This window comes from Perognathus longimembris, chromosome 1 (assembly GCF_023159225.1).
Source record: "Perognathus longimembris pacificus isolate PPM17 chromosome 1, ASM2315922v1, whole genome shotgun sequence".
Taxonomy (NCBI): domain Eukaryota; kingdom Metazoa; phylum Chordata; class Mammalia; order Rodentia; family Heteromyidae; genus Perognathus; species Perognathus longimembris.
This window is the reverse complement of record NC_063161.1, coordinates 117199380-117217226: the sequence shown is the minus strand read 5'-3', so window position 1 is coordinate 117217226 and position 17847 is coordinate 117199380. Positions and strand designations below refer to the sequence as shown.

Sequence of the window (17847 nt, the reverse complement as noted above, 5' to 3'; positions counted from 1 at the left end):
ACATCCTTCTGCAGTCAGTTCCACAACAACTAATGTCTGTTTTGGTTGGATATTTTTCCTATTAAAAGGAAGAAATCTATTATAGATGTTTGACTGGAATTTTTAGCTTGGTTAATAGTGGATCTTTCCTTTATTCAAAACCTAAATATGTTTTTCCAAGCAGGTACTGGCTATACTCCACCATTGAGGCTTGTTTCTGTCATCACTACTGTATTTCAGTTACACACACACACACACACACACACACACACACACACACACACTTTTTCCGTTCTGGGGCTTGAACTCAGGGCATTGTTGCTCAGCTTCTTTAGCTCAAGCTAGAACTCTATCACTGGAGCCACAGTGCCACTTCCCGCTTTTTCTGTGTATGTGGTACTGAGGAATTGAACCCAGGGCTTCATATATGCTAGGTAAGCACTCTACCACTAAGACACATTCCCAGCCCCAAGTATAATTTTTTTTGCTAAGATAACAGGAACATATGTCTTTCTGTTCAAACAAATAGATGGCTATGCTGATGTCTTAATAGCTGCCAGCAGCTTACTATAACGTTTTAAAGACAGTTAATATACAATCTGCTCTTTCTCTGTGTCATGGTACCCATTTTCTACTGTTGTGCCTTGGCTAGAGCTTTGGTTTTTTTCCTTTAAAATAATTAGATATTAATTTTATCCATATGTCTAAGGCAAATAGAGAACATGTACTTATTTAAAACTACTATATATTTCCTTTTGTCTATGAAAGATACAAAACTATATGAGAAATTAAGTATGATAGAAAAAAATTCAGACAAACGTATGAATACACATTTCTTATTTGGTTGTAAGATACTTCATAGAAAGAACACTAACACTATTGTGACATTAAATTATAGTTGCTTTCCATTTAGTTAATATGAATTTTGACAAATTTCAATTTTAATGTTTCTCTGCTCAGAATCTAGAATTGAAATTTTCAGAAATGATACGAAAGGAGGTTTAGTTGTCTTGTTTTATTGATAGAATTGATGCAGTATAGATTCATTTGAAATGGTGCTTTCCGTCACTTGGCATTTATAATATACTTGCTCCTTGTGAAAATAGTTCTTAGAGTAGGAGAAAAAACACAATTTCCATGTACAAAACCATTGTCAGTTGCTTAGTGAAAAACACTTATTTTGTAAAAGAAAGAAAGCTGTACTATAAACATAAATCTGTATTTATGTTTCTTCTAAAGCTGTGTTACTAAATTATTGGCCAATATTTTAAAATTATATGTACTAATGATAAGGTATGAACAAATGACTTTGGATATAATTACATACCGCATTTTGTACAGTAGACTATAAAATGTGCATCTGAAGGCTGGGGAATCATATAATGCAGTATTAGTGTACAAGTCATTTTATCTGGCTAAAACTCAATTGTCTTGTAGCCCTCAAGGCATCAATTTTAGCATTATTGCACTCAACAACAGTATATTGAATATTATGTCAGTTAAAGGAGAATAATTATCAAGGCAAGTTAGGGTGGCTGTTAGTCTTACCACATATTGACTTGGTTAGCAGTTGGCTATAGATTGTGTTACTGGGCAAATGAAGATATACGGTAAGTTGAACTGGTCAAACCAGGATATTAATTTAATTCTCTCTGGGTTCAAACTGCATCCCTCGGCCATGATGCCCTCAAAAATACATTTGAATATGGAACAGTACCAAGCATGTGATGTCATTTGGAATTTTGAGATGATATGGGAAGGGAAGCAAGTCATTCAAAACTATCATTTAAAAACTATAGTTTTTGTATAAAGAAAAGAGAAGAAACCAACTTTACAGGAAGATCACAAATGCATTTAAAAGACTGTCATATCTGTTAAAAAATCATGTTTTTTTTAATTTAAAAAATCTTTTACTTACATGATTATCTGTATTCTTAAATTAGCCAGCTGGGTATAAAGTGCATAGCAGAACTTGGACCACAATTATTTAAGATATTTATGATACCATAGCTAATATCTTGAAAGTAAAAATCTAGTATTCTCACATATACTTATTAAAACATTTATTCAGAAAGTATAAAACAAGTAAGGATTTAAAGCATGTTTCCCCCAAACCAAGAAGATGGGAATGAGCAACTGAATGCAAAAATTTAAGTATAAAGGAACCTATGGTGTTTGCTATTAAATAATCTCATTTTAGGTGTATCTCTGTTGGTATATTAAGTGACCAACAATAAAAGGAATATCCTGTTCTTTTGTCCTTTGTCCATTTGCTCTCTGTCTTTGACCTAGAAATAAGGATATAGGCAATTTTCATTGTCGAGTGTACTCATTTAAAACTGAAATTTTCACACATTCTCTTTTCATTTTGAACATTTAGCTTACTTTCCTGGGCTCATATACCAATATGTATGTTGAAATCTTACATTTGCACGTGGGGCCTGCCAGGATTCAGAGAGGCACTTCAGATCTTCTGAATAATTAGTTGAGGTGTCAGCAGCCTTGTGGTAAAAGTGGTAGTGATGCACAGCTAGGCTTTAATAAAGCAGTCACCATGGTAGGATAGTATTTCTCAAAGATAAATGGTGACACCAGCCTTTGAGAAATCCAGCCTTTTAGATGTGGGAAGAACTGCACACTGACTCCTTCTCTTAGAACTTCATGATGTACATTGGTATAGTGAAGGCTCTAAAAAGTTTGGGAAAGTAGCTTTTGGGAATAGGCAACTAGATTTTCCCAACATTCCCTACTTCATAATCTTTTTCTGTCAAGCTCTTCTGAAGTAATCAGTACCTGAACAATGCTCACCTCTTCCTCAGCATTGGGCATTTATCAGGTTTCTTGTGCCTGTACTATTTTTCTCTTCTGTCTGCATGGGTAATTTCTTGACCTTTGATATCAGTCAAAGTCCTGCTTTGTTTTGTTACAGAGAACTAACAGAACTAATGAAGTCTTCCCTGGTGTGGTTCTGTCTCAAGACTCTTCAAACTTCTACTACAATTTAAAACCAGTCAATTGTTGAAATGTAGTTGCTGGTTGCCCCATGAGGTATTTCCACAAATACAGGGCATTCAGCAAATGATTGAGTGAAGAAATCACCTTCACATGGGATAATTTGATGCTTCATCAATGGAACTCATGGAATACCCAACAACTTCAGGTAGCCCAGGGCTACTTAGGGACTGCTATAGCTTCAGGTGGGCTCTTGAGAGCAGTAGGAAACAAAGGCTCCCATGTCTCCTACACAGTGGTCTGTTCAGAATAAATCTTTTGTGGTATTTGTGTGGTAGAAAATGTCAATATTAAGCAAACACTATTATTTAAATAGCCCTTTGTGGAGTAAGTTCACATAAGTTTTCTCTTTGAATTCCCTTATGCCATCCTTTTACAGTCACTGCCAATAAATTAACATTTGGGGGTAATTGAGGCTTGAAGAAGTTAAATGACTTCACATGCGCACAGAAACTGCTAATTGACTAAGTTATGTATGGTAATCTTCATGAAGAATTACCTGGTATGTAACAGGGCACAGTAAATATTTGATGAAGGGAATTTTGAAATCTGTCTTGAATTTTGGTCTCTGACTTTTAGAGCAAAGTTCAGATGTTTGATTTCTTTTTCTCCTTCCTTCCTTCCTTCCTTCCTTCCTTCCTTCCTTCCTTCCTTCCTTCCTTCCTTCCTTCCTTCCTTCCTCCCTCCCTCCCTCCCTCCCTCCCTTCCTCCCTTCCTCCCTTCCTTCCTAACTCCCTCCCTTCTTTCCTCCCTCCCTCCTTTTCTCCCTCCCTCCCTGCTTTCCTCCCTCTCTCCCTCCTTTCCTTCCCTTCCTTCTAGACTACTAAGCTATCTTTTGAGAATGCAAGTTTTAAACTCTTATGGTTCAGATAACATAGTTTTAGGAGGATAGAGTCTGGAGAATCTTGAATGAATGATCAACCTAAAAGCTCTTTTATTTAGTGAAAGATAACATGTGTCTGGCCTTAAGTAAAATTAACAATCTGTTCCTTTTCTTTGCTATTTCCAGATAGTCTGGTTTGCTTCAGATTATTTCTGCTCAGATTCTCTCTCATTTTTATGACTAAAATATGTTCCTCTAGTCTTACTTATTTACCTATCATTGTAAATTCTGCTTTTGTTTCTGTTTTGTCACCTCTCTAGGGATGTTTCTTTTCCAGATGAATGTGAAAAATAAAGCATTTGTTCCTACTTAATAAGATTCCAGTGATACCACATGCAATATTAGAAAAGAGATGAAGTAGATCTTTACAGGTTATATTATAAAAGCATATCAAATCAGGTGGCAAAAGGGAACAAGATATTAATGTGGAAGTTTGGGTTAAGTTTCAATGTATAACTTAGTATGCCAGTGGCTACTTATGTGACTATGAACAGTCTTGTCACTTTTTTCTTTTATACCTCTCCCGTCTGCAAGGGCTTACATTATAATGTAGATGCAAAGAATGTTGTGAGCTCTTTTTCAGTAAGTTGGGATTTTTCAAGTTTATATTAAAAGTTAATTCAGACTAAAATTATGTAGCAAGGAAATACTAGAAACTAAACATGTTTCTCTGCAACTTTCAAATGCTTAGAGAAAAATACTAAATAATAGTTTACGCATTATCTGTTCAAGATTGTTAAGAAAATGTAAGCATTTTAGTAATAAGTCCTGAAATACCAGTGGCATAACACAATGATTTCTTGTTTCTTCCTCTCAAATTGAGAAGTCAACATTCCCTGATTGCAGAAAATCTTTCTGCCAGGTGCCAGTGGCTCACTTCTGTAATCATAGCTACTCAGGGGGCTGAGATCCAAAGATTGCAGTTCAAAGCCAGCCTGGCCAGGAAAGTCCATGAGACTCTTTTTTTTTGGCCAGTCCTGGGCCTTGGACTCAGTGCCTGAGCACTGTCCCTGGCTTCTTCCGCTCAAGGCTAGCACTCCGCCACTTGAGCCACAGCGCCGCTTCTGGCCGTTTTCTGTATATGTGGTGCTGGGGAATTGAACCTAGGGCCTCGTGTATCCGAGGCAGGCACTCTTGCCACTAGGCTATATCCCCAGCCCCATGAGACTCTTTATCTCCAAGTAACCACCAGAAAATCAGAAGTGGCACTGTGGATCAAGTGGTAGAGCACTAGCCTTAAGCTGAAGAGCTCAGTGGCAGCACCCAGGCCCAGAGTTCAAGCCTCACATTGCACAAAAAAAAAAAAAAAAAAAAAGGAAGAGAGAGGGAGGGAAGGGAAGGAAAGAAAAAAGCTTTCATACCAGATGTGGTTTGAGAGGTGATTTAAAGCACTGCGATATTATGGCTCTGCCTTCACTGGGGTCTGAGATTCCTTATCAAAGAGGCAGCTCTAAGAGAAGGTAAGGTTTTTGGGTATAGTTTCATGGTCCATGCTTAGCAGTGAAATGCACACCACTTTCCTTCCTTCACTTGCGAGAACTTGTTTCTAAATGTGGCCATAGGAACATGTAGTCTGGACAGCTGCTCCCAACTTCACCTTTGCACTGTGGAAAATGAGCTCAGTTACCCTCAGGTGTGGTGGGATAGCCATAATTATACCTTGTTTTTATATAGTCAGTCCAGGAAAGATTAATGTAGCAGAGTCATGTGGGAAACTCAAGGGTTTGAGTACTGGCTCCAGTTCTTACCAGATGTGTGAAATTAAGCCTTTGTCTTTCTTTAACTCTATCCACTCACCTGTAAAACAGTATACTAGTATTCCATAGCTTTGTTGTGAGGGTAAACTAATATGATGCATGTAAAGCATTTAGTAGTACTTCCTAACTATCCAGCCAGTATTAACAAGTAATATGATGATAAAAAGATGGTATAACCTATTATTGCGTGCAGCCAACCTCTTATTTTAAAACTTTATTTACAAAGTAACTTTAAAGTTCACTGTGCCTCTTAGAGCAGGATTTCTTTCCAATCAGTCATGTGAAAGAAGAACTAGTCAGTGTATTCTCATTGATAAGCACACATATTCACAAGCACATAAATGCATTTGTATATCTGACATACTTGAATGACTCTGAGAGGAGAGTATAGTAATAAAGTCATTAGGCTCGAGAGTTGAATAAACTTGACTGTGAATCTTGCTTTAACCATTTGATACCTCATTATATTTGAACATCAATTTCATGTATGAAAGTTATATAAAATTATTCTTATGGAGTGTTTAGTGCAGTAAATAGTCCATAGCACTCTTCATGAATAATTATTGTGTATGTGCATTTTAAAGTAATGACAACTCTATATGTGACATCATTTTTATTACTTTTCTATTTCTCTATTTCATGAACTCTTACAAGAGATAACATTCTAAGCCCTTAGTGTGGAATGAATACTATTGAATGGCTCTCTTAAAATGATTAGGTAATGTAGTGTTTTAGGCTTTTATGCCACTGCATTAAAATAAGACTTACTAGAAGTGTAGCCAAGTATTATGACATTTACCTAGTATGCACAAAGTCATGGATTCAGTCTCCAGAAAAACAAACAAAATAGGCAGTCTTTCAGTAGGCATTATTGCCATAGACATTTTTAGGGAATTCCTACAGTAGGAAAAAGAAAGGATTTAGTTATAAATTCACTTAATAAGTTAATTTCTATGTACTAAGCATCCACAAGCAACTCAGAAAGCCCACATTTTAATGAGGGAGGAAGTCATGAACACAATTATGGGAAGTTGTCTGACAAAAACTACACGAATGTGAAGATGACTCAGAGCATAGACATAAAGTAGGACTATTGGACCCCAGATGAAAATTGGATGATCACAATGGTGACATAAGAAAGATATCTTGGTATATGTCAGCAGTTCATGATTTCTCAAGAGAGAAAAATCACTTGTGTGAATGGACTCGATCCCCCTGTCTTTGGCAGGGATATACAGAAGATGTATGGTTTGGGGCAGTGTGCTGGATTTACAGTGTGTGTTTTCCAGAATGTTTGGATCACTCTACAAACATTATTCTGGCAGTCCTCCTAATGTCCTTATTAAAGAGATAGTTCCAAAGACTGTTATCCCTAGTTTTAAAATTATCATCACTGAAGGCCTTAGGCAGACTCAAAGCTGGAAGTAGAATACAGGGATTTTGAATCCTTTGCCAAAGCTCTATTTCAATAGCAACAAAAATAAACACCTTAGATCCAAGGATGTAGCTTGGTGTTTTGTGCTGAAAGTTAAAATGAAAATATCCTTCCCTTTGCCCTTGCAAAAGAGAAACACATAGTTTTCCCGACTCCTATATGAATACAGTGACTGCTAGAGAAGGTTTGTTGTGTATGACACATAGGGAGCTGCTTTTGCATTTCCCAGAAGGAGGAGAAATTAATCTAGTTGCTGTTTGATAAGAACCAGTTCAGATTTACCTGGAATGGATAGTTTGTGTGATGGCATTGATTAAACTGGATAAGCTGGAGAGCAACACTTACACATGTTTTTTGTTGAATTTAAGTGGACAGATCCTGAACTTAGGGTTTAAAACTGAAGATGACTGCCAGTTAGCTCTCTAGCCATGCAAGAAGGACAAAATTTTAGTGGAGCCTCATTTTCCAGGTTGTACCTTCTTACAAGAGTTTTCAGGGTGAAGAAAAGTGTAACATGTTAAATTCATTCTAGAGCTCATTAAATTTGACTCTTCAGGTAGCTCAATTTCCCTCTTCATCCCACTCCCAGTTCCTTCCTACAAACCCCTTAAGTTTGTAGAGCTCCAGAAGTTTCCTGATTCTTCTACTGGCTTATATAGTTTACATGAATTACAGTGTTCTTTTCTACTGTTTTCCCTAACTTTACAGAAAGGGCGGGTAGAAGAGAAGAGCTTGTATAGGAAATAGAATCTATTATAACTATAGCAGAGAGTCATCTTGAGGTGTCAAATTCTGGTCCTACCATCTGTTTCTCTATGGTAATCTGCATTTCAACTACTGGTATGTATAATCACAGTGGGCTATGAAAAACTAGAAAATGTTATAAGGATCTATGGGAGTTTCTGTAAGCTTTTGCTCAGTCCATGCAGATGGGACAGACATAAATAAAGATACAGTGTTGGAATCATCTTCAATAGTCATGTAATGTAATGCTGACAGCAATTGGAAAATAGGATGTGGGCCAAAACATTTCCTAGTAGAGTGAGACTGACCACTGCCAAATTGAATTAGTCCATGAAGACCTGTTGAAAGAGGAGAATCGTAAGGAAGAAGAAGGACATTGATACTCAGTAGAAAGGATAGAAGAAGAAATTGTCTATATATGATGAACAATAGTTTGGAAGGAAGTGTGAGTAAGCTTGTGGAAGAAGTTGAATTTCATTTGGATGAGTAGCTATGAGAGTGATATTAGAGATCATGTATAGATAGCCAGGTTTGGGCCTGTTGATCAAAAGTTCATTTTGATTCATTTTGCATATCACCACTCCTTTCTTAGGAAAAGTGACTATTGATTCCAGTGGCTAGCAAACCTCGCATTTGATGCCAGTAATCCACAGACCTAATTTTTTTAAATGAAGATTAACTGGCTAATGAGATCAGGAACAATTATCATTTGTATTTAGGGAGTATTGTCATTTGTTGGTGGCAACTGAGATTTGTTTTGCACTTTTGTACCTTCCCACCTTCTTTCTCTCACCTCTTTCTCTCTAACTGATCAGTCAAGGAAACTTGACATGAGGAAGTAAGACTGTATTAAGCCTGAATTTCTGTGGAGGACTGTCTTGTCTGCCTATGGCATATCATAATGCATATGGCTTAAAACTATGAGAATGAGATACCAGCTAGAAGGCATTTTCTTTCCAGAACTTATCTTCTCTGTACTGTGAATAACTTAACCCATGGTCTCCAGAAAACATTTTTTCAGAGACTTTGAGAACCAAAAGTTCTTGTGAGGAAGCACATTTGCCTGGTTTCCTTATTCTCTTATAATGTTCTGTCTTTACAAAGCCATAATAATAGTGTCAGAGGTAGCTTTCTAGTTAGTATGAGTAATGTGGTTTCTGTATTTTCTATTTTTATTTTAATATGCTTTTCCTGCTGTGGATTTTTTTTTTTCATTTTAAAAATAGTTTGAGAAAATGTGGTAATTCGAAGTCTGGTATATACTGTGTCCTCTCTGGAATATGATTTTGACAGTTCTTTCCAATCTTTTGAAGGATAAATAGGAGAATGGGGACACAGACCATTGACAATACTGGCTCACAGTACTGTGAGACCAGGCTTCAGATGAATTGATATTTAAACAACAGTTTCTTGTCTCTAGAGTACCATAAATATCATGTCTGTTTATTTTATAGTGTGTTGATAAGACAAAATTTGGAAGTTAGGAAGCACCTTAAATTATTTCATTTGCTTCCTTTTAAGTATGCAAGTGTGTATAGAAAATTTAAATTAGCAACACCAGAATATACTTTACATTCCTCTTGAAAGAGTAATTAAGAGCTTCTTGTCTTTGTGCTGTATCTCTGCCAGGATTTGAGTTCATGCTGAGTGTGTTCCATTGAGTCAGCCATCACTCTATCACCAGTGGGATTGCCGGTCCACGTATTGACATGTGAGGGAATGTCTGTCTGCAGTAGCTATGAGTATGTGCCAGATTTTGAGATCCATAGGGGCAGTGCTGGGAGCTTTTCAGTTCTAAATCAGGGTTCCAATTCATAATAAGGGAGCTAGCAAAGCCTGGTTGATTCTTTGGCCAAAACCACATTTAAAATAAAATTAAAAAAAAGAAAAACCAAAACCTTTCCCCCTTTTTTTCTTTCTTGCAGGGCTTTACTGCTTTAAAATACAGTGTCTATCTCTTGATCCTCTCGTGACTTTGTACTAGATTCAAATTGTGGTCTCTTAGGTGAAAAGGTCAGTGTGTTATCCATTGAGCTGCATATTGATGGGGATTGAGAGCTGTAGGAGAGACACTTGGATCTTGCCAGACCGAGGGCACCTGAAGAAAGTTTATTACCTTTCTCCCTAGTCATCTCTCTGCTTGCTACAGAGGAGGATGGCCCTGTCATCTGGGAGTGGGGGAGGGTTCTCATTGACTGTGTGTTAACTGCCTCAAATCCATGGCCATAGGGTGAATAAGAACCCTTGAGAATCAAACATGTCATCTTTGTAGCATCATCTGATTTAGTGCTTTTCCACAAGCCTGAGATGTCTCAAGGGGCCTTTTTCCCTTGCAGCACTGATCTTTCAGAGAGGTGCTAGTGTCTGTCCTGAGCAATAACAAGGAAAAACCATGAAGTGTGAACAGCTCTTATTGGGGGGAGGGGGGGGGAGAGTAAATGTCATTAACGCCTTTGTAGCCTTCTCTACAGTCTGAATGCTCTTTGTCAAGAGTGACTCCTGAAGCCTCCCTTGATATCATATAAATGGAGCTTCAGGTGCTGAAGTTTTACATTTTAATTAAGCAAAACCATTAGTCCCTTTTACTTAGATACTTATGTTTGTATGTCATGTGAGGACAGGTCTCTAAAATGAGATGATTGAAAAACTATTTATGGAAAGTATTTTAAAGATTTAAGAAATACTTGCTTTACTCTAAAATCAGAGTTATAGATAATTTTTGGTGATAGCGGAGAAAAATACTTCTTACAGTGTTAGTTTATGGGTAAAAAGATTCACAAATTCATATATCTAATGATTGTAATATGACTATTTTCATTTATCATATGAGAAAACACAGCATTTCAAGCTAATGAGTAAGTGTAGATCAAAGTTTCAGAGAGTATATTTTTACAGTAATTTTGTTATTTCAATTAATACACAGAAATAGTTCTTCAGGCATAAATTTCCTGTATGTAAATTTTTAGTGTTTCCCCGAAGCAAAATTTTCATGTAAAAATTGACTTCAGTAGATCTCTTCTACAAGTTAGAGAATTTCCGAGTAATTTCTAGTTATTCTGCGCTATGTCTTTGAGTAAACATAACTGCAAAGTATAAGTACCATAAATAGGTATATGGCAAAAGAATGAAATACAGAATTTTTAATAAAGAAAAATATATGCAACAGCAATACTTAAAAACTATATGGTATAAACCAACTGCACAATTCATGGTGGGGGAGGGAAATGGGGAGAGGGGAGGTTAGGAGGGGAATGAGGGAGGAAGTAACAAGTTGGATAAGAAATGTAAGCACTGCCCTACTATGAAACTGTAACCCCTCTGTTTAGCACTTTGACAATAAAGAAATAAAAAAAAAAGAAAAATATAGAGACATATGGTTAAAACTTGGGAGGTAAATCTAGAAAGGTTATAGTAGGTTCGAAGTGTTTACTAGAAATAGTGACTAGAAATTAATTACACTGTACTTATTACTGCCATTGTAAGATAATATAATTTAATATACTTTGCTTATTTAGTATTAGTCTGTTTTGAATTTGATTTACTATCCCTTCTTTTTTTATGCTTTCCAAAACTATTTATTGCAATCTCAGAAAGTTCTTTAACTTGATTAGTTACTGTATATCACTTCCTCACTCTTCTTCTTTTTTTAATATATATATTTTTTATTATCAAACTGAATTACAGAGAGGTTACAGTTTCATACACTAGGCATTGGATACATTTCTTGTACTGTTTGTTACCTAGTCCCTCATTCCCCCTCCCCACTCCCCTTTTTTCTTTCCCCTCCTCCCCATGAGTTGTTCAGTTGTTCAGTTCATTTTCACCAAACAGTTTGTAAGTATTGCTTTTGTAGTTGTTTGTCTTTTTTTTTACCCTTTATCTCTTGATTTTGGTATTCCCTTCCAATTTCCTGGTTCTAATACCAGTATACCCGGTTTCCAATGTACTCAGATAAGATACAGATAGTGTAGGTACAACCACAGGAAGGTGATACAGGAATATCATCAATAATAGAGGCTACAGTTACATATGGCATGTTTGAAAGTAGTTAAACTGTGATATAACAATCATTTCCATAATATGGAGTTCATTTTTGCTATCCCTTCTTAAAAATCCAATCAGGTCATAGGCTTTGTTTTCTGCGTCTCCACAGATTTTCTCTTTGGTTGAGTTTTACTTCCTATTGGGAAGATTTAGGAAAAAATATTTCATTCAACAAATATTTAGTAATGTGACTGCTAGTTACAAGTAGTAAACAGACACTAAGCTCTGTAGCTCTGTGTTATAACTTTCCATGAAGTGTGAGTTGTTAGCTGAGGCTAATCTGAAGTACATTTTTAATGAGTGTATAAGCAAAACCTATAGTTAATATACTAATGAGATATGTGTAAATACATTTTATTTATTTCACAGTGTTTAAAATGTTAATACTTTAGGGCTGGGAATGTGGCCTAGTGGCAAGAGTGCTTGCCTCCTACACATGAAGCTCTTGGTTCGATTCCCCAGCACCACATATATGGAAAACGGCCAGAAGGGGCGCTGTGGCTCAGGTGGCAGAGTGCTAGCCTTGAGCGGAAGAAGCCAGGGAAGGTGCTCAGGCCCTGAGTCCAAGGCCCAGGACTGGCCAAAAAACAAACAAACAAAAAAATGTTAATACTTTAAAAAATTTAAAACACTTCTCAGATATCTCTATTCTATTATTTTAAATTCTTCCATTAAATGACTGAATCAATAAAAGTATTTTTCAGCTCAGCCCCCACATTTTGAATTAAAAGCTTTTATTTAGTTTCAATTAGTTAGCTTTTTTTTGTTGTTGTTAGGGCAAACCCTAGATGGCAGATGTTAAATAGCAAAGTTTCTTTCCTACTCTGCCTCATAATGTTTTGACAAGTTAATGAAAACTTACCTTAAAATGCTTATCTAATGAGAATCTGAAGATGATCATTTTTAAGTCACTCATTTAGAATAAAAATGATCTCCATGGAATTGCTGTTGCAGCACCACTTAGGGAGTATTGGACCAATTAAAATGTAGATATTTTTTATTAAATTGTGATGCTCATCAAGATAAAGAACATCAAATTTGGGATTAGTCTATGTCCTCTTTGTTAGCTTCCTGTAATAAGTGCATAGAAATTTAGGTCATCTGATAACTTACTTGATGGGGATGCAATACATCTCTCTCTCTCTCTCTCTCTCTCTCTCTATATATATATATATATATACACACACACACACATATATATGTGATAAATATATATATCATATATATACATATATATGTATGAAGGTGACAATCTAGTGCCATTAGGAGGTTTATTTAGTCTTCAGTAGGAGGCTCAGTCTCCCTTGGCCGAGGGGGTGGGGAGTCCTAGGGAGGGCAGTAAGAAGAGACTTCAGATAGCACCATATGGTTTCCCAGCTCTTTTATCGCTGTTCTACCTTATACCTGGATGCAGTCTATTAATAGAAATTGTAATTTCTAAAGTTCATATTTTAGGATAACTGATAAACAATGCCGGGAGTATCAGAATTATCAAAGATACACAGTAAAACTTCTCCATAAATGCTTTTTGAGGCACCAGATGGAAGGAAGCTTTACTGTATTATATTTGCCATATGGAAAAGTATCTGGTCCCAGAAAGGGGCACACCCTTAGAAGGAACCCTTCTTGAAACTATAAAAGAATGCTACAGAATAGAGTTTTCTTGTGTGATTTATAAACTTGAGCATATTGCTTTGAAAGCCCAAACAGCATTCTGGGTATAAGTTGTGGTTTTCCAGACCGAAGGAGTGTCTGATAGTCTAAATTTCACAAACTTTTTAGATTTGCTTATGTCACAGGTCAAATATGTCTTACTATGAATCTGGTTGCCATTTCTTTTAGCCAAGGTTTGGCTTTTGTTAAGAATGTTAGATTGAGTTTTATTATGAAAGATGTGTATTCCTTTTCCTACATGTGCTATTTTATTTCAGTAGTAGGAAGTCAAGATGGGAGAATTTTAGCACCAATGTTAGTTATATGGCAACAAAGAATCAGGAGTTACTTATCTACATCGCCTTTTGATTTTATAAAACATGTATATGTTCATTTTATTTATAGTAATTTTCATTTAGCCAATTTGTAAGTATCAAGAAGGATTTGTGGTTTTTGGTTGTTGTTTGCTCATTTATAGAAATAATATGTGGCCTTTAAATATAAAATTTGTTAAAGTTTTTTTATATATCACTGTGGTATTTTGATTGAGATACAAAAGAACTAAATGTGCTTTTGCATCAAATAACTTTGGATCATTATAGTATGTATATAGCTAAAAGATAATCCCTTTAATCACTGCATATGTATTAGTTTTGGAATGATGTTCACAAAAATAAAGCTATTTCCCTGCAGAATAACTATATGAATGGTATAGATGTCTTGTTCAATGTGGATAAGAAACAGTTAATCATGTTATGTTTGAAGCCTTAATGTTAAGAAATATTTTTCTTTGGATATTTTCTTTGGATGTAATCTTTCAAGATGACTCTTTATAAGTTTCTTGACCCTGATAGAAGTCAGTGAACTTGTATTTTAATGTGTTAGTCACATGGTTTAAATATCTTTTTTTGTTTGTTTTCATAAAAAAAAAATTAGCTGGCTACTGGTGGCTCACGCCTGTTATCCCAGCTACTCAGGAGGCTGAGATCTGAGGATTGTGGTTCAAAGCCAGTGTGGCAGGAAAGTCCATGAGACTCTTATCTCCAATTACCCACCAGAAAAACCAGTTGTAGCACTGTTGCTCAAGTGGTAGAGTGCTAGTGTTGAGGTGAAGAGTTCAGGGACAGCGCCCAGGCCCAGAGTTCAAGCCTGATGACTAAATAAACAAACAGAAGGAATTTCTTCTACATAATAGAATAAACCTCAGGAACCTGTAGCTCAGTGAGTTAAACAAGTAATAAAAATGAATTTGTCCTGAGCACTTGTAACACAAAACTGTACTCTTAACTACTCGGGAGTCTGAACTCTGAGGATCATGGTTCAAAGCCAGCCTGGTCAGGAAAGTCTTGAGATTCTTATCTCCATCAAACTACCAGAAAAACCAAAAGTGGAGCTGGGCTCAAGTGGTAGAGTACTAGCCTTGATTAAAAAAAAAAAAGCGGGGCTGGGGATATAGCCTAGTGGCAAGAGTGCCTGCCTCGGATACACGAGGCCCTAGGTTCAATTCCCCAGCACCACATATACAGAAAACGGCCAGAAGCGGCGCTGTGGCTCAAGTGGCAGAGTGCTACAGCCTTGAGCGGGAAGAAGCCAGGGACAGTGCTCAGGCCCTGAGTCCAAGGCCCAGGACTGGCCAAAAAAAAAAAAAAAAAGCTTAGAGTCAGGGCCCAGGCTCAGAGTTCAAGCTCCAGGACTGGCAAACACCCCAAAAAAGATTTTGTTAATCAAAATTTTGATTGAGAACAGAAATTAAAATCTGGCCTTTAAGATGTTTCCTATTTTTTTCTTTCTTTCCAAAGTATGTCTTGGAGGAATGAATGAAAATATGAAGATTGATCTAAAAATGATTACATTTTCTTCTTTTTCTTAAACTAGAATATGAGTTTTACCTAGAATTCTATGGAGTGTTTATGGTATATAAACAGTTTTATTTAATGCTAGTTACTCTGGACTGCACTTAAATGCAAGACTCTGAGAGGAATCACTTTTCCTCTAGACAGAATGTTTATGGAAGGAAAGGAAAACAAATGAACACAAAAACAAAAGGAAATTTTGTGTGAGTTTTAAGTGGTGAGACCCAGAACACATATTTTGATATAATAGAAAATCCATATACCTCAGCTTCTTAGTGATTTTCTTTCTCAGGCATGTGGAAAAGAATTTTGCTGAACGTCACAAGAAAATTCACATTGGATACGTTAGATAGTTCTTACTAAATTTCATCACAATTTAAAAACTTTTCTACAATGTTATATGCTATGAAGAAAGTCTATAAAGAAACATAGATTAGTCTGTAAGAACAATGGGAGGTTAGAAAGGTGGGCAGAAATCAGTACTAAGGGCAATAGCTGACAAATTCTAGTCTTACTTCATAGATTTTTTCACATTTCAGATGAGCAATAAGAATATTAATTATTTACAACTATGTGACAAACCAGCTAAAATTTAAAGACTTAAAATACAAGTATTATATTACTTACTATTCACTTTATCTATATGTCAACTGGACATATCTACAGTGAACTGGCATTAGCCAGCAATTGTTCTGAATGGCTTTGTTCATATATCTTGCTGTCAGGTTGGTTCCAGTCATTGGTTGGAGCAGTGGAAGTATCTGCCTATCCTTGATGGTTCAGTAGGTATACCTGGGCTGTTTCACATGTACATAGTTGTAGGGTTCAGAAGAACAGTAGGAAGAGATCAGCAATATTGAAGCCCTTTTACAGTGTCCACTTGCTTCATATTTCCTAGTGCCTATTGGCTAAAGAAAGTTAAATTTTAAAGCTCAGTGCCAAAGTGAGAGAGTGGGGAATGGATTTTTCAGGGCAAAAATTTGAAGAGCGATGAACACTTTACCAATACTACAGTAACTGACCACATCCATTTATGCCTTGGGAAGTTTTCATTGGTAGTGATGTCTGTGTGGAACTGAGCTGGTAAGCCGAACTTTCTGGTCACTGTAGCTTTCTTGTCAGCTGTAGCTCAAGTATAAGTAGGGCTGGGTGTTAGGTATTGGTCATTCATACCTGTCATCCTAGCTACTTAGGAAACTGAGATCCAGCTTAGACAGGAAAATACATTTTATCTCCAGTGAAGGAAAAGAAAAAGCTGGAAGTGGAGCTGTGGCTTAAATAGTAGAGTGCTATCCTTAAACAAAAAAGCTCAGGGATATCACCCAAACCTAGAGTTCAAGCCCCAGGATCCTCCCTCCCCCCACCAAAAAGAAAAAGAAAAAGAAAAAAATATGGCTGGTATTAGTGGCAGTGGCAACGAGAATAAACAGTTTACTGACTGGATGTAGTAGCTAAGGGAGAAAGAAGCTGCTCACAGATTGACTCCTGGCTTCAGGGCAGATACACAGGAATCTAGACATTGGGTAAGGTTGTAGACCTACATATGTTTGCAGTGAACATAAAACATCCATATAAACTTCATAAACAATACCTGACCCTTGATCAGAACCATTAATAGGAAGCTTTGAAATTCTTTTCAAGCCCATTACTTAAAATTTATGTCCTTATTCCAATCCATTTTTCCATCAGCTTGCAAAGATGATTAATGGCCATAGTGTTTCATCTCATCTTTGAGTAATACCTGGGCAACTTTGTTATAAACGAAAAGCTCCAAAGTTTGCACTTCCTAGTTTCATTCTCAGAACTGAGTCACAAATTTGCGAACGTAATATTTACAGATATTTATTTGAGATTTGGTCAACTTTGACCAATATTAAAAATTGAGAAACCATATTTTTTAAACTAAGACTCAAAGCCAGTTTGTAATGTAAGGTTTAATTCTCTAAAAATTAATCTGTATTTGTTAAAGAAATCACATCTAGATTATTTATGGAGGCACATAGAACCCATCTTCCTGTTAAATGAAACTTAGTTTGATGGGTTTATAACCTACTTACATGGATAGAGAAACATTTCTTGTCTGTTAAGAATATGCTACTTTACCAACAAAAGAAAGTGACACCTGAGAGGAAAGCAACCTAGTATATTATTTGCTTCTAGGAGGAAAATATACAATTTATCACTTAAATTAAGATTTACGTACACAATGTATTTCAAGTTTAATCTCTTAAAGAAGGAAAAGATAAATGAAATGAAATGAAGCAAGACACAACTAGATCTATAGAAATGACCTTCTGGTGATTCTTTAAATTGAGGCATTGTGATTTTGCTACTACGGATGTAAATCTAATACAAACAGGATTCACACTTAGATGTTCCATCCCTGCTTTATTACTTGTGTGACTCTGCTTCAAGTTCAATCCCAATTACTGCAAAACTTAAATAGGAAGTTTTCTACAACGTTAGATCTAGGGAGAAAATGTACAC

At 36.2% G+C, this 17847-nt stretch overlaps 1 protein-coding gene and 1 long non-coding RNA gene across 22 annotated transcripts in view; both read left to right on the top strand.

The window, feature by feature from the left end:
• The window catches only part of Bnc2 (basonuclin 2), a 428651-nt gene that overhangs the window by 305279 nt on the left and 105525 nt on the right, over positions 1 to 17847 (top strand). The gene's annotated exons all lie outside the window — the stretch shown is intronic.
• On the top strand, positions 11939 to 14496 carry LOC125357722. The gene is made up of 3 exons (XR_007212200.1): positions 11939 to 12139; positions 12819 to 12821; positions 14485 to 14496. It is a non-coding gene; the product is annotated as an uncharacterized LOC125357722 (long non-coding RNA).